The following is a 26,951-nucleotide window of genomic DNA, read 5'->3' as shown; positions in this document are numbered from 1 at the left end:
CTCCCGTGCACATTCCCAGGGTGCTTCTGAAGGTAAAGCACTGTGCTGCAGTGGGTTTACATGCGGACAGGAAGGGTGTGGTGTACCTTTCATTTCCTTCCTGCTGTTCCTCACTCCTGAAATTGTGCTTGCAGCAAAGAGGGGAAGTCTCAGGCTCCATGACAGACCACCTATGCAGGCTACCCTCTGGTCCTCTTCCACTGTTGAACTGAGACAGCTGGCAGTGAGACGGTCAGATCTGTGCTTGTGTCAAGGTCCTGAAGGACCTGTTTGAGATGGCCAGGTATCCGAAGTGTGATTTGCAAGTTTAATTTGTTCCAACAGAACATTTCTACAGTGTTCCTCCTATACTGCATAAAGTATGCAAAGCAATGGGGGAGTTCACATGTGGGCCTGGGCTCTCTGGATAGGTTAGGTGTGTAACCTCACACTTGGACTAGTTTTCCCAGTGTCCCAGACTGGATCTGGTGCTCGCTGTTCACACTGTAAAGTTTTCCACTAAAGTTCACTCTTCCTGAGAGCAGGGATGGAAGCGATCTTGTTTACTATGAGAGCATCGCTGCTGGGCTCCCTTATGCACATGCAGAACTACTCAGTGGATGGTACTCACTGCCAAAGGCAGATTGTCACAGTGGGACTCAGTGACTTTTATGCCCAGTTATCCTCACCAATTTCTCTCTTCATCTCATCCTGAAACAGTTGAGGCATCACTGTGGTTTCTCTGTGACCAAAAGGATATCCCTGCATGACTCCTCTCTGCTCTTAAGTAATGAAATAGGATCCTTTGGTACTCCCTCCCCCCCACCCCTACCGTTGTATTTATATAATTTTATATAGCATGGAAAAATGAAGAAAGGCTGTCTTCTACCTACCGTTGGGGACACGGTTTACCTCAGCTGGGGGCAGCACAGAGCATAGAACCTGGCTACAAGTAGATACCCCTTAAATAATTTTGAAGAAGTGCTAGAATTACAATCTGTTTCTACCCACAAGTTGGTATTTCTGCCACTTTTTTTTTTTTATCTTAAGGGTGGGGCACCTAGGTGGTGATACAGAAATCTTTAAATTTGTGGCATGAGAGGAAAATGTAATCCCAATGTCAATATTCTGTCATTCTCTATTCATCTTTCTTTATGGGGGGTGGGGGAGGAGAAAAAAGAATGGTTCTCACTGCCACAATACCAAGGATTTAATTGTTTCCCATGACATAAGTTAGATAGGAAGATGTTTTATGTAGAGGTAATATCAGCTTCCCATAGAATATAGAAATTGCATTCTTGCTCAGTATTGCCCTGTATTTCCCCACCCCACCCACTTACTTACAAGAGGAAACTAAAGGAAGGGAAAATTCAATTTTTACTGTTGATTGAAAATGGTTTAGAGCATCACTTGACTTGATAATATCTGGAAATTCACTTAACTCAAACTGTTTTGTCTTCCCACACATTTCGAATGACTGCTAAAAGGAAAATACCTCTGTGGAAGCAGAAGAGTTATTTTTAGATTGCACGCCTATATTTGGGCTTCATTACTCAGATTTTATTCCCCCAGGGCCAGGGTCATATTTATCCATACTGTGCTTGATGGCTTTTCCTTATTTTTCTCGTTACCCAGAACCACCTGGAGGCCAGCACACTCAGTACACATGTCAGTTTGTAATCTGAATAAATCATGTGTCTTCTCTGCTGGCCTTCTTCCTCTGCCTTTCTCCCAAGTGTTGTAGATCAAAGGGTTACTTTGTTTTAGATTTACCTCTGGCTTCAAGTAATTTATTTCTCCTGGTTACCAGGGGCAGCCCACTGGTAGAATGAATACTTTCTATTTTTCCCCTTGAGTCCTAAAACACCTTGATTTTCCATTAAAAAAAAAAAGATATATTACATTTAAAAAGTGTCGAGTCCCCCTCTCCCTTTGTTTACTTCCTAAAAAAAATAAAAAATAAAAAATAAAAAAAATAAAAAGTGTTAAGAGTAGTAGTATAATAAATTTTTTTTTATGAGGATTTGCTCATGAATATTTGTGGCCCTGACTAGCCAGCAAGTATTGAAACTAAGAAGCAGTCACTGGACTGATTTGGAAGAGTCCTCCCAGGTGTCTCCTCAGTGCCCGCCGTCCTGCCCAGCCTGACACGTCAGCAGCGGGGGTACTTGACTTAACCTGCTTACCAAAGACACTCCTGCTTTTTACAGAGCAGAGGAGGCTTTTTGTAGTTTGTTCTCCATTACGTTTGGAGGACATCTTCCTGGCACTAGTGAATGATTTAGCTTTTGGCTCCCGCGAGTTGTAGTTTTTTGATTTTTATAAGTAAAAAACATGCAAATAAAAGTAAAAGGAAGACCTACATTCACTTGTAATCTGCCCTGGCCCTTTGTGTATTCATTCTGCTCTCAGCTTTGAAGTCAAGGCAGGAGAGAGATCGCTCCATTTGTTTGCTTTTAACAGGTTGTCAACAGTATAGTCCTAAAGCCTAAAAACTTGGTAAGAGTAAATAAGGTTGTTTAAAACCTACTTAATTAAACTTGTTGGTTAAACTTCAAAGGAAGGAGGCTTAACCTCCCCCGCCATGTGGGTCAGCTTCCGTCGTCAGCGAGCCCGGAGAGACGACCCTTCAGCAAAGCCAAGACTCTGGACGGTGGTTTCCACCTTATGGGTGGCCATGGCTATTTTCCTGCCTATAAATAGTTCACTATGTTGAAATAAATGTCAAGTAAATTTCTTTCCCCACTGCCCGTTTTATTAGTAGAATGTTTGAGATAATGGAACAGTGTGAGAGGGATAAATTTAGCTCTGTCAACTTCCTAGTGTAAACGTTAGTTGATTTTAAGATCTACCATTAACTCTCTTCCCCTTGCAAATGGAATTTTAGCTGTGATGTAGATGAGGCAAACCGCATGACAAACCCATGATTTCTCTGTGAAACAGTAGATATTTAGGTGGGTCTTTTATCACTTCCTTACAAATAGATCCTCCCAAGTGGCCATAGTGGAACTAGACTCCTGTAGCCTTTGTTAACCGGAAGTCTGATCGGGAAGGTACAGAGACTAGTGTAACTGGAAGCAAATGTTGCAGTCGAGCGAGCGGGTGGCAGTATGGACATTGGGGGGTTTAGAGGCCTCTCTTACAGATGGGAGTCCCTTACCCAGGGAGGCAGTAGTGTTCCACGGGTAACGTGGAGCTTCTTCCTCGGGCTGGTTTCTTTCTATTCAAGCTAATTAAACACTTAAAAAATAAAACGTATTAATTAAGTTGACTAGAGACTTCAAAATCATATGAATTTAGGAAGCATTATTCTAAGGCATGTTGGACTCTTTCCATCATTCTGTTAAGAATAAAAAATTTCCCTGTTGGACAACCATAGGCTTGCTGTTAACATGTCTTTTGCTGCTTACAGTGATGTACAGGTTAAAGCAGATCAAATTCACGTGTCTCTAGCAGCTAGGTAATGTAACTGAGCACAGGAAGGAAAGCAGTCGTTCATTCTGCACATTAAGCACACGAGAGTATTAATTCTCACCTGTCTCCCATTTTTCTTTGGACTTGGGGTACACTGTCTTCTATTTCCTCACGTCTGATAGACATGCAAACGCAAGGTTTATTTTTCCTTCCTCCTAATTCTTCTAACAAGAAACATAAAAGTGCAAGCGATAATGATAAAGAATGGCAGCGGCCTCCTAGCCTTGGTTGGAGAAACAGGAGGCAGTGGTGGGCCCGTGGCAAACCTTGTGCCAGAGTGCTGCTGCTCGGAATGAAAGTCCTGTGTTCATAGAATGCCCAACTGTTTGGCAAGTCATAAACCTCCATTTTGAAACATTATTTTTTGAGGAAACCGGTCTAGTGGTTAAGAGTTTGGCTCTGGAGCCAGATAGCCAGGGTTCAGATCTCACTGGAACCATTTATTAGCTGTGTGACCTTGGGCGGTACACGTAATCTTGAGCCTCAGATCCTCGCTGTAAAACAATGCCAAGGTTAAAAGTAAAACCAAACAAACAAACAACAAAAGCATCATGGACTTGTAGGTAGAACTTGATGAGATAGCCCATTAAAAGAACTCAGTGCCTGCCATATAGTAAGTGCTTAACAAATATTAGCTGCTGTTATATTATTCTTTACCACCAAGTGGACCTAAGAAAGCGTGTCGTTGAACCACCAATATGCAACTTCTGTTTAAAAATATATTTTTGGGCCTGACCTGTGGTGGCACAGTGGATAAAGCGTCGACTTGGAAATGCTGAGGTCGCCGGTTCGAAACCCTGGGCTTGCCTGGTCAAGGCACATATGGGAGTTGATGCTTCCAGCTCCTCCCCCCCCTTCTCTCTCTCTGTCTCTCCTCTCTCTGTCTCTCCCTCTCCTCTCTAAAATGAATAAATAAATAAAATTTTTAAAAAAATCTTAAAAAAAAAAAGAATATATTTTTGGGGCATTTACTTTATCTTTGGGCAATTTATGTTATACCTTGTAGCCTTCGTTTCTAGTCATTTCTAAGTATGCAAAATAGAACCTACTTTGGAGTTTAATGAGGATTCAGTGAGGTAAGGCATGTGAAGTGATTGGCACAGTTGATAAACATATTATTTATTGAGCACTTAATAAAGTGCCCACCAGCCTGACGGTTGAGACGGCTTCATCCCCACCTTCCAGGGGTAGGAAACTGATGGCAAGTTATTTCTGGGAGGTGTGCGCTGGCTTTTCTCCGGCAGTGCTGCTGCTCGGAGGTTCCCACCTCAGCGTATTTCTCAGCTATGTGCTTCTGCAGCCTGTTCAGGTCTGCTTATAAACATCTGTATCTGTCACCCCACGGTGTTCTCCACGAGGAGAGCTTGTTCTGCAGATCCGTGCACTGTCACATCTTAGTGAAGGCCAGTCGGGTGTCATCCCGCCAGAGTATCTCATAACTTAATTTTTCTTCTTAAGTTTAGATTGTTCACTGAGAGTCATGGTTTTATCAGATCACCTCCGTCTTGGCCTTTCTTCTGAATGCCCTCGACTTCTTTTATTCTGGGATCTAAAAAATGGAAAGTTGTCTTTCCAGATTTATAAATCCTCTGAAAATTGGGAGGGAAAGGGCATTCACATAAGAGATTGATATGGTGGCTGTTCAACATATTGAAATTTACTATTTCATTTAGTTTCGAAATGGGAAATGAAGTCACATAGTACATCTTTATGGGCTTTCGAGGAATATTGTGTTTGGGTCCAAATCAGTCTACTCCTTTGAAAGATTTCTGGTGGACATGCTCACAGCTGGTACGCAGAGGTGGTGAGGAAACGGACTTCACTTCATCCAATGAGTACGCTAGTAGACTTAAGAAAATAGATTTAATTATGCTTAATAACGGGAAATTCCCTTTCTTTAAAAAAAAAAATCCTATTTCAAATGGTCACTTTATGTCTTTGCAATGAGAAGAACAGTCAGTCATTTTTGGAGGGTGTGGGAGTGAGTAATTGCTTCCTTAGTAGAAACTGTTTCTAACAAAGTGTTCTTTCTTGAGCAGCTGGACATTTGGAGGCTTCAGGTAATTTTTAGCAGATCTGGTGGAAGGAGTTGTGGCCGAATGAAGTTGCCAGGGCAGTCCTTACACTTTGATTAGTTTTCTATCTGGTAGTATTTTTAATAGTGAAGGCTCTGAAGATGGAAATTTTTTAGTCTCATGAGTCTGCTCATTACTCACCCAGCACGGCCTGGCCCTTGGTGACGCTTTGGCCTTGTCTCGGGCCTCTTTCTCCCGTCCACTCTGCTTCAGGTATGTTAGTCACCTTTATGGTTCTTGCGCAGGCCTAGCATTTCCTCCCCTCAAGCCTTTGCTAGTCTCTCTGGGACAATTTTCTTATTTTTTTTTAAAATATATTTTTTTAATTTATTCATTTTAGAGAGGAGAGAGAGAGAGAGAAGGGGGGAGGAACAGGAAGCATCAACTTCCATATGTGCCTTGACCAGGCAAGCCCAGGGCTTCGAATCGGCCACCTCAGAGTTTTCAGGTTGACGCTTTATCCACTGCGCCACCACAGGTCAGGCGACAACTTTCTTTAGATTTTTGCATGACTGGCTTCTCATCATTCAAATATCAGGTCCAGTGGCATCTTCCTAGCATCATCTTCATGGTTTTTCATCTGCTAAAGAATCACTACCCCTCCAGAATTTTTGGCCACTGTCTCTTAATAGCCTGCTTTATCTCTCTGAAATTGTTTGTCTAGTTCTGTTTGTTTGTCTTCTCTCCCTAGAATATGACTTCCATGAAGATGGGGGCCCCATCTTTCTGGCTTATTGATAGGTCTCCAGCGCCAAAAACAATCCCCAAAGCTAGTCAATGTTTGCTTGTTAAATGAACGAATTACTTTATTTTTAATGGAAGTGGTTTTGAAAACATCCCCAAACTTTTCTTGTTTCATGTACTTAATGTAGGTCAGGGCTCAGCAAACTTTGTCTAAAGGGGGCTAGATTGTAACGGTTTTAGGTTCGGGGGCCCAAAATACCTCTGGTAGCAATGACTGCCATAGTTACTCTATAAACATGGGTGTGGATGGAAGCCAATAAAACTTTATTTATAAAAGCCATTGGTGAAGGGAGGGTATCACATAGATCTCACAGGCTGTAGTTTGCCTACCCCTCGTGTTGAGTCCCTCAGTTTTAACGTACATATTCTAGAGTATATGGTAAGAGTGTGGGATTTGAAGAGTAGCCGTCTTAATTAGAAGCTCAGTTGGCTTGATTTACAACTTGGAGCTTGTGAACATCTGTACCTATTTTGCTGGAAGAGAACATGTAATAAAAATGGTTTGTAGCATGATAAAAACATTCCAAAAGAGAGACATCGCCCAGGCGGTGGAATACCTACCAGAGATTGTCGTAACAGAAAAATTAAGTGCTGATCTAGCACTGCAGTGGAAATACCAGGAAGAACATTCGTAAAAATTAAAAGTTGAAAAAATTTATTTTGACCAACCTAAACCAATATAGGATTTAGTTTAGATTAAATTTGCCTATATTGCAAATTTTGGCAATGGAAGCGTCTGAAATTATGTAACATTTTATATACTTTTTCTCTGAAGGAAGAATAAACTCCTTTAAAGATACCTATATGCTCTTTGGGCATACTTTTGAAAACTTGAACTTATAATTTTTTTTAACCAGGATTGATACAGGCCTTGTTGTCTCTAGTAAGGCACTTCAAGTTTCCTAGTAGCCGAGGAAACTGTTCGTCCCTGGACCTTTTCCCTTCTCCCCACACTGTTCCCAAAAGTAGGAACCACCTGGTCAGTGGGAACTCTCTCCAAACTAGCTCTTTCAGTTATTTGAAGGATCACAGATTCACAGATACGTTGCATAGTTTGTCTGTGAAATTGTGTTCTTACTTTTCTTCTTTGACTGAAATAGAGAAAATATAATCAAAGTTGACTTGTTCTACTAAGCAGTTAGAATTAGATTGTTAAAATCTTTTTTTAATGTTTTTTCTTTTCCAAGTGAGAGGAGGGGAGATACAAAGACAGAATCCCACATACTTCCCCACTGAGATCCACCCACCAACCCCCATCTGGGGCTGATGCTTTGCCCATTTGGGGTCATGCTTGCGACCTAACTATTTTTAGTGCCTGAGGCTCAAACTCCACAAAGCCATCCTTAGCACCTGAAGCCGATATGCTCAAACCAATCAAGCCATGGCTGCAGGAGGAGAAGACAGAAAAAGATAGAAAGAGAAGGGAGAAGGAGAAGGGGAGAGAAGCTGATGGTTGCTTTTCCTATGTGCCCTGACTGGGAATTAAACCCGGGACATCCACACGCTGAGTCGATGCTCTGCTGCTGAGCCAACCGGCCAAGGCCCGATGATATATTCATAAATTGCTTTTACTTCTAAACTAAATGGTCTAATTAGGAATGACTTTTGAAGATGTAATTGACAGTTTTGAAAAATAGGATATTGGTCCTGGCTGGTTGGCTCAGCGGTAGAGCGTCCACGCGGCATGTGGAAGTCCCAGGTTTTTGGGGTTTTCTTTTGTATTTTTCTGAAGCTGGAAACGGGGAGAGACAGTCAGACAGATTCCCGCATGCGCCCAACCGGGATCCACCCGGCACGCCCACCAGGGGGTGACGCTCTGCCCACCAGGGGGTGATGCTCTGCCCCTCCAGGGCGTCGCTCTGTCGCGACCAGAGCCACTCTAGTGCCTGGGGCAGAGGCCAAGGAGCCATCCCCAGTGCCCGGGCCATCTTTGCTCCAATGGAGCCTCGGCTGCGGGAGGGGAAGAGGGAGACAGAGAGGGGGGAGAGGGGGAGAGGTGGAGAAGCAGATGGGCGCCTCTCCTGTGTGCCCTGGCCAGGAATCGAACCCGGGACCTCTGCACGCCAGGCCGACGCTCTACCACTGAGCCAACCGGCCAGGGCGAAGTCCCGGGTTTGATTCCCAGCCAAGGCACACAGGAAAACAGGAGAAGTGCCCATCTGCTTCTCCACCCTTCTCCCTCTACTTTCTATCTCTTTCTTTTCCTCCTGCAGCCAAGGCTCCATTCAAGTAAAGTTTGCCCAGGCGCTGAGGATGGCTCCATGGTCTCTGCTTCAGGTGCTAGAATGGCTCCGGTTGCAGCAGAGCAACGCCCCAGGTGGGCCGAGCATCGCCCCCTGGCGGGAATGCCGGGTGGATCCCGGTTGGGTGCCGTGGGAGACTGTCTGTCTGTCTGCCGACAACACCCACCCCCCCCTTCTCACTTAGGAAAAAATAATACAAAAAAAAATAGGATATTTGTTCCTTACATTGCCATCTTTCCCTCAGTGGGTGTGAGGGCCATTTAAAGAGACCTGTTGGAGGCACCAATGATTCACATCCACGTCCTTGACATAATGGCACAGGTCCTAGTAAGATAGGTGTCTTTCATCAGTTCTGTGTGTTTGTTTTACGAGATAGATGTCTTTTTGATCTTGTGAATCAGAGGACGTTCAAGGAAGTCCAGCAGCACCCTGTTCTCAGGTGGGTCCAAACGGACCTCGGAGTGTCGCAGGCTGTGTCTCTAGCAGGCAGCAGGCAGAGGGCTGCAGGCCCTTCCTTCAGTTCCGTTAAGAGAGAACAGTTCTCTAAAGGCCCATTCATACTTCATCTTTCTAAAAAATTCCTGAGGTCATCCTAATTGGAAGTGCCCTTTCTGTCCTCTGCACCCTTATGGTACTTAATACCTCTTTTGTGGCATTGCTATCTGTTCTGTAGTTTGCTGTGTTTGTGAGTCTCTCTTCTGTCAGAGGGTAAGTTCCTAACTGACTAGAACCAAGCGTGATTTCTCTGTTTCCCACCCTGTTGAGAGCGTCTTGGATCTAGTTTCTCCTAACCCTGTGTTCTCAGAGCACATCTGCAGGGCAGCCTCTCCCTTTTATCTACTGAATTTCTGAAAGGCATAGAATATGGCTTTTGTATTCTTAATTTTTCACATATAACCCCTGACAGATAGCTGTGTAATTAATGTTTAGATGAATGGAACAGTGAAGCTGTAGTTGACCCAATAAAACACTGGAATATACATACATTTGTTTTTTTTTTTTTTTTTTTGCTGCTATAGACACTTTCTGGAAGTATAATGCATTGCCCTTTAAAACATCAAATGTGTTGATGACACAATAATAATCTACTTCAAACATAATTTAAATGATGTTTCTTCTGTCAGAGCCTTTCAGTGAAGGAGCCTCAGGCCACTCCTTGTTAGATCATTTTAGCGTGAGCAGGCTGGCAGTGCAGAATGTTGTGAAAAGGGTGGTCTGACTTCAGGTTCCTACTCTGCCACTTAGGAGTGGTTTAACCTTGCGGAGGTCACGTGAGTGCTCAAAGCTAGTTTCTCATCTATAAACTCGAAATAAAAACACTATCTGATTGCCTGTGCCTTTCTCTTCCTCTCCCGGGGTTGTCGGGAAAATCAAATGATACGGTACATACACAAGTACTTAGAAGACTATAAATTACGTTACAGAGGGAGTATACTGTTACATGTTATGAAATAGGGTGACACCCTGTGATTTTAACAGTACATTTTTTTGTGGTTATATAAAATAAGTTATCCAATCTGTAATTAGGACAGTTGGCTGTTACCCAAATAGGGGCCCCAGGTTCCGCCTGTTATACCCAAATCCTGGAGAAAGGACAGTAGTACCCAGTTAGTTAGATGTATTATTACCTTATGGCCATGCTAGTTCTTTTTCTAGATGGACAGAGAGAGAGATGTCGCTAATCAATTTCATGCTCACAGCAGAACACTGAATTGTATTCCCCACACCTTGCCTGTTCCAGTTTCTCCACCCCCATTTTTCTCTCCTCCCTCAACTATTTTTTTAAAATAATTATTTATTTATTTATTCATTTTAGAGAGGAGAGGGAGAGACAAAGAGAGAGGAGAGACAGAGAGAGAGAAGGGGGGGAGGAGCTGGAAGCATCAACTCCCATATGTGCCTTGACCAGGGAAGCCCAAGGTTTCGAACTGGCGACCTCAGCATTTCCAGGTCAACACTTTATGCACTGCGCCACCACAGGTCAGGCCAACTCCCCCAACTATTTTGATACCTAGACCGGGGACACTTTCTTTTTGCAGGCTCCCTGATTGACTTTTCAGATTCTTGATACTTAAATTTTTTCTTGTTGTATGCTTCTCCCGTCCGTCCCCCCCCCCCCCCTTCCCACCCCAATCTTTCTTCCCCTTCCTTCTCTCAAACTCACTCCAGGGATGGAGTTAGAAATGAATGGCTCAGATTTTGGATTGTGGCCTGTCTTGGAGAAAGAGGGTGGTGGTGTTGATTTCTCATGCTCCCTGTTTAGCAATGATGATGACTTTTACATTCTGCTAACTCTATCTTTTCAGCGCCGTACATAGCAAAACTCACATTCTTTCCAAGCTTTGAGGAATAAGTCCCCCATAGGCTTAAGATTCCTAGAAAGTCGAGCTGGCAAAATCTGTTTCCAAAAATAAGAACCCTTTGAAAAAAGAGGTGTTACATTATTCATACTTATATGTGGGTGACAAAAAAGACTTCCGAGTCTTCTCTAGAATGACACGTTTGTCTTTGGATTTAGGGCTTGATTATTAGGTTGATGCTTAGAAGACAATAACACAGTAGCTTAATGAGATGAGTTTGTAGTTCCAGGGGTATGGTGTGTAGAAGGAGAGTAGGCTTTGGGATGAGACAGGCAGGGTTGAACTCCTTGCTAATAACTCCTAGTTCTAGGAATTATTATGTTTGCTTCTCTTGTTATTGTGTGAAACTGATATCTTCTTTTCAGCATGACTGTAAAAACTCATTAAAATGATGCATGTTGATGTTCCACGTCATCCCCAACACTTGAGAGGTTCTCCGTAAGTGGTAGTTTCATCTCATTTAGTCACATGGAGCATGAATCATGAATCTGTCTCTTGCATTGTTAAGAGACAGAAATGCCACTTAAATTGGCCTAAGGGGGGAAAAAAGTTCTTTGAAAAGTTCATGCATTGGGAAGTTCAAGGGATATTTGATTTGTGGCGCAGCTGGATCTTGCAGTTAAATGATGTCATTGCAACTTCCTCGTTCTTCCATTTCCCCACCCCCCCCCCACCCCCACCCCCGTCCCATCTCTCAGTTCTGCTGTTTTCTATGGTGGCTTCGTTCTTGGGCAGTTTCTGACATGCGGTATAAGAGGCAGCTATTGTAAATTTTAGGGGTATGCATACTTATATCTCATGATTCCAAGAAAAGGAAAGCAGCCTTTTCATCTGTAGCATCCATCCACGTCAAGACCTCTGGTCTTAGAGTTGGGTGCCCATTCCTAGATCAGTCACTCAGACCAGGGTATGAAGTGCTTTGCTTGGCTAAGCCAATGCCATGTGTCCATCTCTAGGGGCGGAGAGGCAGGATCACTTAGCTGACTATCCCCTTAAAAACACACGGAGGAGGAGGTGAAGTAATTCCCAAAGGTGTACAAGGTAGATAAATAGGTAAGAGACATGTCCATTGGAGGTAGTGATCAGAGGTCTCAAAGGTAGATACAGCATACTCTCAAATTTTACTCTGTGTGTGTGTGTGTGTGTGTGTGTGTGTGTGTGTGTGTTTAGGTTGATTATCTGCAGACATCTCTGTCCTGGTTGCTTTTCCAGTACGAGTAAGTACAGTTTGCTAATCAGCAATTTTTTTCCACCAGGGGACTGGCTTTCTCTTTTATGTGCCACCACCCAGTGAGGTGGGTGGTGCTTATAAGAGGAGTAACCAAGAAGGAGCCAGTAACCAGGTTAGGAAGAGCACTGGTCCCAGATCTGTGTACTGCTGGTGAATAGGAGAGAGAAAACAGATCGTCCTGGTTGATTATGTTCGTGGAAGGGAAAGTGGTACTGTAAGGTAAATGGCCATTTTAGAAGGAAAAAAAAAGATGTGGGGCACAGGGGAAAGGTGATGATGTATATGTAGGAATCATAAATAAGAATTAAACATTTTTTATCATATCTTCAAATAGTAGATTAAATGTTCCATTGAAATGCAAAGCCCATCTTCCTTGATTTTGTTATTTTGAGGACTGTTAATGTTATATCACCTCTTATTTTGACATTAATTTTATTGTCCCTCTTTAGAAAATAGTTTCCAATGTTTGCCTTTATCTTTTGTGAACAGCTGTTAATGCTACCATTTGGTGCCCTTTTGTAATTTATACTTTCTATTACTGTATTTGCTTTTGCTTATTTGAGATTGGGTCAGAAGCCATGAATGTAACAGGACACACTGTAATACTATTTCAGTAATTTTAGAATGTGGCTTTAGGAAGCAGTACTTTGAGATTACAAAGACAGAACAATAACAACAAAAAAATCCTTAATTAGACACTTCTAGTCTTTTATATGCTGTTCCTGGGGCTGCCACCCGGAGAGTAGATATTCTGAAGATAAAACAGTATTTACTTGTAGCAAAAAGTACAGTGAATTTAAGGGGATTCTGAATTGTCCTATTTGGGGGAAAATGAGCAGCTTATGCATTCTGTTGCTATGGTGAAGGTATGGCATTCTGTTGCTATATAGCAGCGTCTTTATTTTTTATTTATTTATTTTTTTGTATTTTTCCGAAGCTGGAAACGGGGAGAGACAGTCAGTCAGACAGACTCGGGCATGCGCCCCACCGGGATCCACCCGGCACGCCCACCAGGGGGCGACGCTCTGCCCCTCCGGGGCGTCGCTCTATTGCGACCAGAGCCACTCTAGCGCCTGGGGCAGAGGCCAAGGAGCCATCCCCAGCGCCTGGGCCATCTTTGCTCCAATGGAGCCTCGGCTGCGGGAGGGGAAGAGAGAGACAGAGAGGAAGGAGAGGGGGAGGGGTGGAGAAGCAGATGGGCGCTTCTCCTGTGTGCCCTGGCCGGGAATCGAACCCGGGACCCCTTGCACGCCAGGCCGACGCTCTACCACTGAGCCAACTGGCCAGGGCGTAGCAGCGTCTTTAGTAAATGGTTTGGTATCCTCCTCTCCTTCTCCTCCACCACCCCATTCTAAATTATAAGTTTAAAGGGAAAAAATCATTGCTCATATTTACAGTTGAAGAGATTGTTTTCATTTTGAGATCTAGCAATTGTAGGGTTGGGCGTGGTGACATAGAAAAGTGCAGAAATGAAAACATTTTGTGAAGCAAGGTCAGATCATAGATATTCGTTGACTGTGGACTGTATTCCCAGGAGGACAAATGAGACACTTAAGGATCTTTGCTTATCTCTTTGATTAATTCAGAAAACGAGTGGATATCAAGCACATTGAAAGTGCCTGGTATGTTGAAGAGGGTTGATAGCTGAAAATTATTTTTTTAAAATACTAGTTTCCAAACAAATGTGGCTAAACCTTTTAAAGTTTAACAGCAGCTTGACAATTAAAGCAAAAAAAAAAAAAAAAAAATGTAGTCCAAGCCCATGTTTAAAAATGAATTAGTAGAAGGGACTAAGCTGTACCCAAGTTCCCTTCCTGCTCCAATCTCCATTTTATTTTCTAGAGGGAGCTACTCTTTATAGTTTCTTGTGTCTGTTATTTTAGCACATGATAAACAGTTTCTTTGCATGTTTAAGTAAATAAATATATACTTTTTACATTTTGGATACACCAGGCTTATTATGCAACTCAAACTTTTTATTTAATAGAATTTATCTTAATATCAGAAAAGATGCCCCATTCTTTTTTAATGACTGTATAGTATTTCATTCTACAGAGGTACTCTAAGTTATTTAACCAGTCCTATGTTGATAGCTTCCCATATTTAGCCACTTGGCGACTTTTGGCTGTTTCACAGTATTTCTGAGAATATGAAATCCAAATATTAACCTCAGTCCAACTACTCTAGGCTGGGTTAATGAGTTCAAATAACAATTTAAAACAGCTTTTCTTGTTATCACATTTAGAATAAATTTTGCAAGCGAAGCAGTCTCTTTAGTGTCTCGTCTCGACTTACCCAATAAAAGCAATTACTGCTCTTGCCTAATTGTATAGAAAATGACAGTGTTGGGTGGAGTGGGCACATCGGACAGTGTCAAGTTCCTTCACTCTTCCCTTTTGATGACTCTGGAATGACTTTTTTTGGCTCAGATTTAAATCAAGAGTGCGGTAATTCATGCATAGTAATTAAAATTCAGTAAAGATCTTTCTTCACAATTTGTTTGGCACCTGTCATTTTGAATTGTTTATTAAGCTGTGTGAGTAACTTTCCAAGGATACTTATCACATAGAAATCACCAGTTGGAAAACACACTCTTTATTGCAGCTGCTGATAATTTTTATTTTGGTTGGTTATTAGTTTTGTTTAACGAAAAGAGATGATATATATATTCACCAATTGACCTGCTTAACACATCTGTTCTCCTGTCCTTGGCAGTGACCACTAGTGACCACAACCTTTCCCTGTTCCTTCCCTACCCTCCAGGTCTATGCGTTGCTTTTGTTTTGTGCAAGGCAGGCAGTTTTAAAGTGCATGTTAACAGGCAAATACTGTTTTCCCGAAAGCATATGCATGGATGCTGTATTTCTTCAAGACTCTATCTTTGGATGGCTTCTTAACTCCCAGAAATGGCCTCATTATCTAGTTCTTTGTAGGTCGTCTAGGATTTCTAGAAGTGACTTGAAACTTAATTGTCAAAGGAGTTTATTAGCTCTAACAGGTATCAGAACAAGTTCCTGCTGTCTTCACTGTTTTCCCAAAGCTCGATAAGCTTGTCCTGTTGATGGGTGCTGGGCCATTTGTTCAGACCTGGTCATCACTGTCCTGTGCGCTGTGTGTACTTACGGTCTAGTGTCCTATAACAGCTTCAGAGAAATTTATATATATTTTTTAAAGTTTTTATTTATTCATTTTAGAGAGGAGAGGGAAAGAGAGAGAGAGAGAGAGAGGAGAGACAGAGAGAGAGAGGGGGGGGGGAGCTGGAAGCATCAACTCCCATATGTGCCTCGACCAGGCAAGCCCAGGGTTTCAAACCGGCGACCTCAGCATTTCTAGGTCGACGCTTTATCCACTGCACCACCACAGGTCAAGCCTATATTTACTTTTCCAATGAGTATTTTCTTTCAAAGTAATGATAACTTTATTTCACTGGGACTGATAATCACTATACTACTGGTAATCATTTTGCAGTTTTCAGAATCAATTTCCTTTCCATCTGTTTGCAATGAATAGTGATATTTGAAGGAATCGGGTTTCAATTACATAAACTTTTTGGAGGTGTGGTCAGGAAATAATTAGAATCATCTCATAGGATTATTGTTAGCATTCAGACCTCAATTTCATAAAATTATTTGATAAAATCTTAACTTGGGAAGACCATTCCTTGCCTCTTATAAATTCATGTGATCACTAGGCTTTATTTGGTTCTATAAGCAGTCAGATGACTTTTTTATTAGTTGATAAGAAGGACCCCAGACATTTCACCTTTTCAAAATAGAACCTCAGGAGCATGCACTTGAGAGAAAATTGCTAGAAACCAGCCTGAAAATTGTAGCCACACAATCCTTGCCCAAATAAATATGGCTTATGTATTTTTTTTTAAGTATCTAAAAGTAGAGGAGAATTTCAAAAATTGTACTGAATTCACATGTATAAAACTAGTTGAATATTTGCTTGTACCTTAAAAACATATTAAGTGCTAAGCTTCATTCACATATGAGCATCCTGAAGCCTCTTGTTTTGGGCTGTCTAAGGATGCCCTTATGATTTCTAATCCACAATAGAAGTCCAATTGAAACGGAGCCAAATGAAAGAAAAATACAATAGAACTTCCCAACTTCTCTTCTGACTGGCCCTGTGACCATTTGAAGAACTTCCAACATAATGGCTTTCCTGAATTGGAAATTCTCCAGTAATTGCCTCTTGAGGACATGCAGAATTCAAAACAAAACAAAACATTAAAAATTTTTTGTCACGTTGTTATCCCTATAGCTAGTGCCTGCAGCCTACGGGATGTTATTCCTCTCTTGTGTTCATCAAGGTTGCAACTAGTATTACATCCAAGTGTTTAGATTTGTTGGCTGACATAGAACAACTTCTTTTTTAAGTTTTATTTATTTATTTATTTCCATTTATTTGGGAGAGAAAGAAGAAGGGAGGGGGAAAAAGAGAGAAAGAAGCATCAGCTTGTTCCATTTAGTTGTGTACTAATTGTTTGCTTCTAGTATGTGCCCTGACCAGGGATTGAACTGAACCCGTGACCTCAGTGCACTGGAACGACACTCTATCCACTGAGCAACCCAGCCAGGGCTAGAACAACTTTTAACTGAGCCATTTTGATGGATCTACAAATCAATTTAATATTGACAATGAAGCTGTCTGCATTTTTGGGGCCTGAGTTTCAAGTATGCACAAAACAAGCTATAATTTTAAATAAAAAGAATCAATGTAATGACTAACAAGTTTTCAGGTGTATACTTAGAGTTTTAATGAGGTTAATGAGAAAGCTTGCAATTTTCTCATTTCAATAGAATACTGACATCCGCATGATACATTTATGAGAGTTCATTATCCACGTGAAACTATTCCTATAGGCTCCAAAAACTCAGGCACACATGGAAATAATAGCCACCATTTATTGAGCATCTTCCATGTGCCAAACATTTGGCTAAATAGTTTAGTGATTTTACAGTTAATATTTTCATTTCTGGATGCATTTCTATGCATTTACATATAAAGGGGTGTGTGTGTGTGTAGCTACAAATATAGTTTTGTTTTAGTTTTAACATAAATGATGATACATATGTATTGTAATGCAACTTGATTTCTTTTTCCTTTTTTTCTTTCTTTTCTTAAGAATATGTTAGATCTTTCCATGTCAATATTCATGGACCTAGCACATTCTATGAACTGGGGTATAGGGTTCTATTCTCAAACTTGCCTGCACATTGGAATCACCTGTGAGGTTTGGAATAATTCCCATGCCTGGGCCCCTAATATGGAAGAATCTGATATAATTGGTACAGAGAAAACTGGGGCATCAAGATAAGAAAACTGGTGTTTTATGCTACAGAAGCACCAACATTTATCAAACGTTCTTCTATTGATGGACACTTAGCTGTTTCCTGTGTTATAAATAATGAATCCTGTTTTCTTTATATATATATATTTATATAAAACAATATTTTAATTATTGTCCTTAGAAACTATAAAGACTATACATGACTTGGAAAGGAGACTGTACCAAACACTGGCCAGAGAAGAATGGTCCACGCTACGCCTTCTCCTTTGGTCATTCAGAAATATAGTGTTATCAGCTATGATTGTTGCTTGCGGCTGCACATTATTTTTATCCATGTATTCACCATAGTCTACTTTCTCTTTCACATAAATTTGAGACCCCTTCTTCACATACTGAATACCACATCTCAGAGGCCGGGTCAGAATACTGAAATTTTGTGCCATGTTGTCTTCTGACAGACATTCCCCATTTGGTATGTTTCATTTTCTCCTGACTTCCACATCTCATTTCTTGTGGGAGAAAATATTGTGACTGGGCTTTTCCTTTCCACCTGCCTCACGACAGGGTCCTGACCCACTTCCCCAAGTAACTGCACACAATTCAGAGATTTTCAAGAACCAAGCTGCTTGCTATTTCAGACTCATGTCTTACAAACTGATGAAGCACCTGGAATACAAGTCTTTGAAACACGGCTTCTATTTTTCTTTTCCTACAATCTAATCTTTAGTCTTAGATTGATGCTACAGCCATACAGCCCTGAGCCAGGTCTGTGAATCCTGTTTTCTATTACAATGTTGCAGTGTACATTTTGTTACTCTATCTCTGTGCCCATGTGTGAGTATATCTGTAGGTCAATTCCTAGATATGCAATCTAAGAATTCTTAGATGTGGCTCAAGCCAGACCATTAAAAGTAACAATAAAGACTAGCAGACTGCCTTCACTGAGGCAGTACAATTGACTTTCCCGTCCACAGGTTGCTAGGTTGCCCATTGTGGAGCTGAGCGCTCCTCTGGTTGCCCCCCCTGCCCAGTGAAACATTTTGTTCAGATTTTTGAAGTTTGTATAGATAAATATTTATTATGGAGGTTCCCAACATGAAGGGAGACTTGGGAAACCTCATGTCAAAGCTTTATTTCTCTAGGTCTTTTTAGTGCTGTCCCTTTAAAAATTAGTTGTATAGGCTGACATGACAAAGGAACGCCTTTACTTCTAGTCATTAGAGGGTGTGTGTGTCTCTCACAAAGGGCTGGGGCAGTTCTGATTGAAGGTCAACACCCACTAGAACCACACAACACCTGCAGCAGGTGGAGACTGGGCTGCCTCTTTATTGCCTTATTTCTATATCTGAACTTGCATTCAGTTGAAGCTTTTACTATCCTCTTTCCATAAACCTCTCTTAACTGTTTATTATGTAAAATTTGTAGGTAGAGTTTTTATGAAGGGCAGAGTGCTTCTTTTGAAGCGAGTTTCAGTTTTCATAATATGACTCCACATCATGTGTCCTTATTGTTTCTGGGTGGCTTCTCCCCGCCCCGTCATGAGCCGGACTCACTGGGGAACAGCGCGAGCATAGGTGTGGTGCTGGCCGTGCCCAGAGTGAGCCCTCTGAACAGTCGGCATTTGGAAAGACTCAGGATGTTGTAAACAAGTCATCGCACTGTAATTTTAAACCCAGAAATCACCATGTCTTTAGCTTTCTCTCAACATATTTTATATCGTGATGGCAAGTGGTGGCTGTGTCCACACTTGTTCACAATGATCTTTCTGAGATAAACGCGTGAAAGCCAGTGGCCCTGGGTGCTCGCAGTGGGTTTTCTATCTTGGTGACCAATTTGTAATTACTTTCCTGTGCAGACAGGATGCCCTCAGATGTAGAAAGCAGACTGAATCAGTAGATGAGATCTGCGGCTGAGGACAGTGTGAAGGGGAATCACGTCAGTGTTGCAGATGTCAACATCTTTTCAGTGACTAAGCTGGGTGTGCTATGTGGTTGTTTTCGTATAAGTGGTTGGATTGAAATATTAAACCTGTTCAATGCTTTAGAATGTACTGGAAAGCTGAGATTATTTTTTAATGCCCTTTTCCACACACACACACACACACACACACACACACACACACACACACACACACACCAGCCCCTCAGAGTATTTCCCGCCATTTGCAGATAAACTGACTAACCTACAGAGCCATGGACGTAGTGATGACAACTGCCCCGTAGAGATTAAACCAGCCTCATTCCCGGAATTTGTTCTGCTGATACACACAGGAATGTCAGAGAAAGGAATCTGGTTCACATATTTTCACCAAACAGTAGTTATCGAATGTAAATTCCCCCTCCGACTCTGTCATGTTGTTCTCATTTCCCTTTGTCACGTCCACTTAAAGTCCATCAGTCATAGACACTTCAGGATGCCGAGTCTATTCCTAAACTGACTCCGCAGAAGAAGTCGTTGAGCTGGAACCCCGGCCGTGACTCCACGGCTGCCTGTGTCATTTTGTATCTTTTAGCTTTGCCCACAGTCACCGGCCGGCGATGAGAAAGATGGGGGTTTCCTGCTAGCAACCAGAGAGGGAGGCTAATTTTCACCAAGAACTTTGGTTCTACATAGTGTTTCATTTTTCTGCTTTTGCAATTGTATTAAAGTGATCTTGGCATAAAAGTAGTCAGATATGAAAAGAGGAAGGTAATTAGCATGCTTTAAAATTTGCTGAATGGACACGTGAAGCCCTCTAGGCCGGCTTTTGTGTCTTTATTTTCAGCCCAGCAAACTGGAGTTTCCCGAGGATGCCGATAGACACGATTCTGCCAATAGAGGCCTGTTTGGAAATAAAAATCCTACCTACCTGGCAGTAAAATGCCTCAATGGTAAAATGTAGTTATAGTATTTGAGAAGCGATAAGTGTGAACAGCATTTGATGGGGGCCTTGAAGGTCAGTAGCAGAAATAACTTTTCCTGGGGACCATGTCGTATGGACTCCCTGGGGGGAGGGACTGACTATGACTATGAACCTTTGACCCGGAATACCTTCAGTTTATCTTCTCCAGCTCACATTAAACTGTGTCTGAAGATCTGGAAAACGTAGTTATTCAAACTAAGTCTATAACTGTTCAGCTTCTTCTCTCCCAGGATTTGCCAGAATTATTTCAGTTATGAGAAGGTTCCAAAAAATGTTGAATGATATATTTCTTTTGGGGCACTGTCTTTTAATATTATTTGCATTTTCCGTATGGATGTCATCAAAAGGTTGGCTGCTTGTTTGGGGAAGTCCTGAAACCAATGCCTGCAATGTGGTGATTGTGATGGGAGACATTCTAAGAGGCACCGCGTTTACCTGTAGCGGTGAAGACTGACTGGAGGGTTATTTCCGTGGGATCAGCAAAGGACCGGAGCAGAGAGGGCAGGTGATTGCTGGTGTCTGGCAGTATACAAGCACTCTCTTCTGGTGACTGTGTTGTCCTTCTCTCCTATCCTTTCTAAAAGACCTGCTAGGTGATTCAAAAAGTTGAATTCATTCTTTCTTTCTTTCTTTCTTTCTTTCTTTCTTTCTTTCTTTCTTTCTTTCTTTCTTCTCTCTTTCTCTCTCTCTTTCTTTTTTTTTAATTTTTCTTTTTATTAATTTTTTTTTAGAGAGGAGAGAGAGTGAGAGAGAGAGGAGGGGGGGAGGGAGGAGCAGGAAGCATCAACTCCCATATGTGCCCTGACCAGGCAAGCCCAGGGTTTTGAACCGGCGACCTCAGCATTCCAGGTCAAGGCTTTATCCACTGCACCACCACAGGTCAGGCTCTCTCTCTCTCTCTTTCTTTCTTTCTTTCTTTCTTTCTTTCTTTCTTTCTTTCTTTCTTTCTTTCTTTCTTTCTTTTTTAACAAGCTTGTTAAAGAACAAAACTTGGCCTCTTGGAAGAGTGAGAGCTGTGATGTGACAATCAAGTTGTAGCTTCCTGTGTTTGTCTACCCTCCCGTGTAGCTTTGTCTTTGTACAGTCGGAGGGGATTCCCTTAGCTGCAGTGAAGGTAGAAACCCAACGGGGGAATATGATTTGCATTTCTTTCAGTGTCAGTGTAAATTTGTTTATTGACTTAACTCACAGACTAGCAACAGGTCAGCAGGGCCAAGGGCACAGGCTCTCTGGCGAGGCTGTGCATTCTTTAGTGGGGAGCTCCAGTGACACTTTTGGTTTGGCTCTTCTCCCAGATGATCGAGACGAGATGTCCTGGCTTCCAGACTGGTTTCTGTCACATGACTAGCCCAAACTTCCTAACTCGAGAACAGTGTTATATTGGCTTTAGGGATTTATGCCTTAAACCCATGGTTAAAGTATTGAGTCATGACAGAACAGTCATTGCCAGTTTTTTAGGGTGAAACTTAGAGGTCTCCTCCTTTGCTCTTTACATGAGGGAGGGGGTGAGGTGTCTTTTGGCAGGAGTCTATGGCTTGGTCTTGGAGAACAACTGTTAATTATGTGCTGGTTGAGGCTCAGTCTGGCTCGGGGGTGTGCACAGACTCCACTTGGGTTCCTTCCTCCCTTATCTAGGGAGGAAGTGGGAAAGGAAGGGGATTGGTCTGGCTTCCACTTTGCACACCCCCTGCCTACACTGGTGCAGGGGGGACACACAGAAGAGTGTGTGCTTTGCTTTTGCTGCTCCACTGTAGGCAGGGCAGCCAAAGTGTTTTCAGGGTGCCGGCAGCTGTTTTGAATGCTTGCCTTTTGGTTTTCTTGTTGATGGTGGGGTGCCTGCAATTGCTTTCTTCTTGCATCAGAAGAGTCACTGGACTGACAGGACCGACTGCTGGGTGAATTTCCAGGAGCCACCCAATAAGTGCCCTATTAGAAAATCCTTTGGGGACCAAGTATGTGGGAGGGGTTGTCCCTATACTGGATAAACTTACTGAGAGATGCCCTTTCCTTTTCCTGATGGCAACAATGTTGAAACTTGCAGGGAAAACACATCCCCTTTCAAATGTTTCTCCTACAACCTTGAGACTGTATTCCATGATATTTTTTTTAAAGCTCCAAATAGGATTTGGCATCTGGTATACTTGGGAAATGAAACCAGACACGAGGAATGTGAGCGAGGAGAGAGATGGCCAAGGAAAGAAGCACAGCAATTTTTCCTTTCACATTCTTTTTGATAAGAGAATTTGGGTTAACATAACTGTGTGGTTGAATCCCAAATTACATATCAGGGCCCTTAGATAAAATGGAAAGTGTGGGGTAAACTGCAGCTCTGAAAACAATAGATATGGCAATTAAAATCGAGGGTTCCTCTAACTATTCTAGTTGGCTCTCATGGCATAAATTTTCTTTCTTGTCCCTCTTTTTATGTCTGTGACATTGTTTCAGTAACTCCAAAGAGCAATGACAGTATTTTAGTGTTAAAATGATCATTGGAGAGTTAAATATGAATTACTATCTCTCTTGAACAAAATAACAGAAATGGGGCATGACCTACATGGTCCCCTGTGCACTCTAAGAACACAGGCAGAGACTCTCAACTGTTGGATAACTTAGTGTGTGGGAGAACTCCCCATCTCTCCTTTCCCTTCCTCCTGCATCTAAGCTGCTGTCTCCCATGTAAACACTCTGGTTAGAGGAAAACCATGGTGACTTAGCCAGTGACCACATTTCTCTGTTTGGACAGCCTTCTTATAAATGTGTGGCAGAAGTCTCTGATGAACCAATTTAAGTGATGTATTTATCAATACAAATCTATTTGGTCAACGTGACCTTCACGTTTCCCCACATATTTGGTACTGATTGTGTGTTGCTTTGTAGAAAACAAACTGTGCGTATCACACATGTATTATGACCTGGCATTATCAAAAGGGAAAATGTTAAGGAGAGTTTCCTTGCGGACTGTAAGTTGTTCTTCAGTGTCTTTTATTATTATTATTATTATTATTATTGTTATCATTATCATTATTATTATCATCATCTACATTCCTTAAAATTTGGCTCTCATTTTTTTACTGTTGCCACATTGAGAGTCCTGTTTGTTTTTTTAAAGACAGTACAAATGACTCTGACTTTGAGCTAGGCCACAGATGGATTAAATTTCTTATTCTTTGCTAAGCAAAATGCACCTGCTCCAGCATCTTAAGTAGCTTTTTAATTGCTTCCTTGTGCACAGCATAGCAATAGTCATCCGTAATGTTGTAGATGGATTGCATTCTGGATGTCCCAGAAGTGACTTTTACCCCTCTGCAACAATGCCAGGAGAGGAGAGGAGAAGGTGTGTTCTGGCTGAGGGCCCAACTATCAGGGTGGAATTAGTCCTTTCCCTCAGGCTGATCTGATTGAAGAGGGGCCACAGTGTGGAAACAGTGGCCCTGGGTTTCAGTAACTGTGAATTCCCTCTTCACTGGACAGAAGGACCAACTTCACTGCTCCCTCAATGTCCCTACGAGGCTGTGATCTCCCTAACCTGTGGGTCTTCTTCATCTGTCTCCCCAGCGCCAAACGCTCCGTCTAGGCCTGTGGACTGAGGAGGCTCAGCTCTGACAGCTCAGGGAGTATGTCCTGGGCAAAGCGTTCACCGAGTGTCAGGAATGGGGAAGCGGCTCAGAGATTCTATTCGTGGGTCTGTTTCCAAAGGAGATTACTTGAGGTTGGGTGGAAAAAACAGGCACCAGTTAGTTCAGCCAGCAAGAAATTCCTCGCTCCAGGGAAGGTACAAATACCCCGAGGATGAAGTCTGTTAGTGAGATGACTGTCAGGGTCAAAAAGCTTGACAAGTGGCTAAAGAGCACTTGGCGATCTGATTGGCTTTGCATGTTTTGGCAGTTGTGAAAAACAGATCTGCAGGCAGCTGTGGGAAGAACACTCAGTCACACGACCCCGAAGTTCAGAGATGAGATCATTCGTTCACTTCGGCGCTTATGTTTTTGCATTCAGCAAGTATTTATTGAGAATATACTGTGTGCCCAGGAATGAGTGAATTGTGGTCTCTGTTTCAGGATCTCACAGTCTAATGGCCTGAAACAACAATAACAAAAAGCCATTCAACTGTGTAAACAATGCTAGAGGTGTGGAAAGAAATGTGTGACCATCTCTGGGACACTTAAGGCGCATCAAAGCATCAGTATTTGAATGGGTCTTGAATGGTGTGGAAGATGTCAGGCAAAGAAGGAAAGAAAACTGCAGAGATAGGGGCTCAGAAGTGTGACTCCTGTCCGGGTCTGTTGAGTGCACGCACAGGGGCAGGGTGGGACACGGGGGGCAGTGTGGACACATAGTGTTCAGGGTGTTGGGGCACAAGGGTAGAAAATAAAGTAAGCAAGGGTCAGGCCACTGAGAGTCTTGTGGTCCAGGCCAGAAAGTTGGACTGTATCCAGGAGACAATGCCGAGCTGAGTGGCACAGTCAGATTTATGATGTGCTGAGAGTGAATCCCAGACAGTATGTGAGTCCCTGGGGTCCGGGCCCCTGCCCTCTCCAGCCCCGTCTCTCTTCACACCCCCGTTACTCGCTGAGCTCCAGCATTACTGGTCTTTCTTTCCCAACTCAGACATGCCAAGTTCCCCACCTGTTCGGGGCTTCCAGGCTTCCATACACACTCCTTCTGCCGGGAATCCTCTTCCCTGACACTGCAGGGCTGGTCCGTGGATCCATTAGGTCTCAGTTTAAATGCCCCTCCCTGGAGGGGCCTTCCGGTCACACTCTCTAAAGCAGCTGTCTACTCCCACCGCCACCATTGCCTGCCACCATTTTCTTCTTGCATTCCCTGGAACACTAACCAAAATCAATGCTTATTTTAGTTTACTTGACTTTTTTTTCTGCCTTCTCCACAGTAAATAAGCCCTCTGAGGTTACACGATCTCATTTTCATCACTCTTTCCTAAGTACCTAGCCCAGTGTTAAACACCTAATTGGTATTTGATCAGCATTTGACTTCATGAATTAAATGGGTAAGTATGATGGACTAGGGCAAATCTGGCGACCCTCAACCCATGGGCACACCACCTGGATTTGTGTGGTCCATGAATTAAGAATGCTTCTCCCATTTTAAAATGGTACAACAAATAAAAAAAAAAGAATATTTTGTAACATAACACTATATGAAATTTACATTTTGTAGTCCACATATAAAGTTTCAGTGACACACAGGCGTGCTCATGTTTACAGATGCATTTGGCCTGTTTTCACAGTAAAAGAGTAGAGTTGAGTAATTGTGATAGAGGTTTAATGGCCAGCAAAGCTGAAACTATTTACTATCTGGCCCTTTGCAGAAAAGATTTGCCGCCCTCTAGACTGGGAAATCAAGGGACAGGGGAAGAGTTCAAAGCTGTTGTAGTTATGCAGACAGGAGATGTGGTAGGCTGAGCTAAGGTCATGACCTTGAGGTTGGAGAGGGTGGAGACCGGATTCCAGCCTATTAAGCAAGCAGATTTCCTGACCTCTGCCAAGCTTCCCTGCCCCACTCCTAACCAATTAGGCTTTTCTGAATAAACATCTCTTGGCCTTTACCAGCAAATCAAGGCTCTCTCAAACTGTTTCTAATTGCCCTGTTCCCTCCCGAGTGTTCTCTTAAAGTCTCGTATGTGAAGTGGGGGTGATGGAAGGAGATGGGTGTCAATGTATTTACTAAAGTCATACACACAGGCAGTTGCCGGGGTCCCTCATTAATGAAGTTAACCAGCTAGACATAGCGACTGCCGCTGGGGGCGGCGGGGTCCAAGAGGAATGATCACTTTTGCTTCTAGTTTTGGTCTGTGTCTAGGAGACTAGGCTGTGAAGAGTGGAGTTCCAGACATGTGCATTAGAAATGGTTGCTTGTTGGAAACCCCAAAGCTCTGCCATCATCTGCAGTTTAAGTTTTGGTTTAAAAGAGGACCTGGTATTTGGGGTTCCACAGAGGAACCAGCATCACACTTGGCCTTTGGGCTTTAACTGAGAGGCATTTAAACACAAGTCACCTGTTAAAGGCAGTATTTCATCCTTGTTAAAATGATTTCAATTAGTTTCTTAAATATAATAGGCTCTGCATCTTATTACACATCTTAGAAACTAGCCAAGACCTTCATACTCTTTGGTTTATAGAGCTATTGGCATTTTTTTTTAAGACTTGAAAAATGCTTTGGACTGATTTTTAGATCTTAACGTTTCCCCTGCGCCCTTCCTCAATACAGCCAGAATGTAATATAGCTGGGGTTTAAGTGAAACAACTTGTAAAATGTAAAACTGAAGCAATTGTCTTTCTATTCCTCTCCCAAGTACTTTGGTTATACGCCTGTCTGTGTGAGGCACTAGTCAGCACTTGTGGTGGACGCTTTTCCTTTTGGAGTTGACTCTTCAGTGGGGAGAGAAAAGACCCAGGCCACAAATTGCCCTATTGGGTATGCATCATGGGATCACAAAATGCTAAGAGGGCCTTAACCACATTTCACTGAATAGGTTAGTACACATGTTCGTGTACTGTCACGTTCTGGGGACACAGCAATGAACAATATGTGCCAAGCCCCTGCCCCATAAAATAATCAAATAGGATAATTTCACATAGTGGTAACCGCCATGAAGAACACATAGGCTAAAAGGATGAGTGAC

The 26,951-nt window shown here is 42.5% G+C and overlaps 1 protein-coding gene and 1 pseudogene across 4 annotated transcripts in view; one reads left to right on the top strand and one right to left on the bottom strand.

The window, feature by feature from the left end:
- The window catches only part of LOC136375842 (single-stranded DNA-binding protein, mitochondrial-like), a 29,835-nt pseudogene extending 10,776 nt beyond the window's left edge, over nt 1-19,059 (bottom strand).
- The window catches only part of DAAM1 (dishevelled associated activator of morphogenesis 1), a 168,401-nt gene that overhangs the window by 35,967 nt on the left and 105,483 nt on the right, over nt 1-26,951 (top strand). The gene's annotated exons all lie outside the window — the stretch shown is intronic.

The sequence above is a fragment of the Saccopteryx leptura genome, chromosome 6 (genome assembly GCF_036850995.1).
Source record: "Saccopteryx leptura isolate mSacLep1 chromosome 6, mSacLep1_pri_phased_curated, whole genome shotgun sequence".
NCBI classification, from domain to species: domain Eukaryota; kingdom Metazoa; phylum Chordata; class Mammalia; order Chiroptera; family Emballonuridae; genus Saccopteryx; species Saccopteryx leptura.
The sequence above is the reverse complement of the archived record's forward strand: the minus strand, read 5'-3'. Positions and strand labels throughout refer to the sequence as shown.